The sequence below is a fragment of the Apium graveolens genome, chromosome 2 (genome assembly GCF_009905375.1).
Source record: "Apium graveolens cultivar Ventura chromosome 2, ASM990537v1, whole genome shotgun sequence".
In the NCBI taxonomy this organism is placed as follows: domain Eukaryota; kingdom Viridiplantae; phylum Streptophyta; class Magnoliopsida; order Apiales; family Apiaceae; genus Apium; species Apium graveolens.
The window spans coordinates 219,622,391-219,623,894 of NC_133648.1; the positions used below are offsets into that span (position 1 = coordinate 219,622,391).

The following is a 1,504-nucleotide window of genomic DNA, read 5'->3' on the forward strand; positions in this document are numbered from 1 at the left end:
TCATGCAGTAGCCAAAGATTTTATATATATATGCAAAACTCAAAGCTTCCTCCAACATAATTGCTAGATAAAAGACAAAATACAAACTCACTTGTGTGCACGAGTTGATCTACATGTACACTCTCTAACTCTATGTTACATAGGCTGCTGTGGTACGTCCTTCGAGAGTAAACACCAAGATAATTGCTGATATCACTCTTCTGAGTAATCAATCATCGGTACCAAAGTAACGATCTCCAAACTCCCCCATACCCGGTATTACACGAAACTCTTCATTTAATGCTACATCAATCTCTGAAGTAACTATTTTAAGCGTTGGGAACCTCTTGCTGACACAATGTATTCCTTCAGGAGCCTATACGAATCAATGACAAATGAATCAGTGACAAGGGAACTCTAAGGCATAACTGTAAATGCAAACAATTTACTTATAACACTTACAGATATAAGATTAAGAAATATAATATGGGATTCCGGTACTCCCTTCTGTATGAGTAATTCAATCGCCTGGTGCAGTAGTGAATCCCTTCCCTGCAGGTGTAACATAATATTGGAGTTTCATATATGTTTAAAAGAAGGGAATGCTGAAATATGTAATCAACTCCTTCATAGCATGACTAACAAAACAGAAGTCTTAAACAGAATAATCTTTTGTTTTAAAGATTCCTCAGCGCTCACCTTCGAACAATCGAGACTCCACACAATTTCTTGCAGAAATCAACTCCAGCATATACCAATCCTGAAATTATATTACAGAAAACTGAAATATAAATGAAGTAAACAACTTATGAATACAACAGATAAATTGTATCATTTTCAGATCCTAAAAACTGTAGGTAAATGCCTTTTAAAATGTATGCAAGTCAGTAGCGGATATATCTATCCTACATCGGATTAATATGGTGAAAGAAATACCAACTGTCTGATGACACAGGCAATATTTATATTACACAAGTAGAAAGCTCTATATGAAAAGAAAATATCTTGGCACCCTAAAAAAGTGAAAAACTAAATACTTCAAAGTTCAGAGTTCACATCATCTCTCGTGAAACGCCCTGATACTTTATTATAAACAAGTGATGTCCCAAAAGTCTTAGTTTTGACATTTAAAATGACTCCAAATTGCCTTCCCAACAAAATAACCTCGCCACAAATGATTCTTGAATTAGAACAAGTCCAATGTGATACAAATAATTAAAGAAATTATAACATAAATTTATGGTTTTCAGATATATCGATTTTATATCACTCTTCTGAGTAATCAATCATCGGTACCAAAGTAACGATCTCCAAACTCCCCCATACCCGGTATTACACGAAACTCTTCATTTAATGCTACATCAATCTCTGAAGTAACTATTTTAAGCGTTGGGAACCTCTTGCTGACATAATGTATTCCTTCAGGAGCCTATACGAAACAATGACAAATGAATCAGTGACAAGGGAACTCCAAGGCATAACTGTAAATGCAAACAATTTACTTATAACACTTACAGATATAAGA

The 1,504-nt window shown here is 34.5% G+C and overlaps 1 long non-coding RNA gene across 1 annotated transcript; it reads right to left on the reverse strand.

Moving 5' to 3' along the window:
* Nucleotides 1–241: 241 nt before the first annotated feature.
* On the reverse strand, nt 242–727 carry LOC141706168 (uncharacterized). The gene is made up of 3 exons (XR_012568687.1): nt 679–727; nt 442–531; nt 242–355 (listed from the first exon to the last, which is right to left on the reverse strand). It is a non-coding gene; the product is annotated as an uncharacterized LOC141706168 (long non-coding RNA).
* Between the last annotated feature and the right edge of the window lie 777 nt (nt 728–1,504).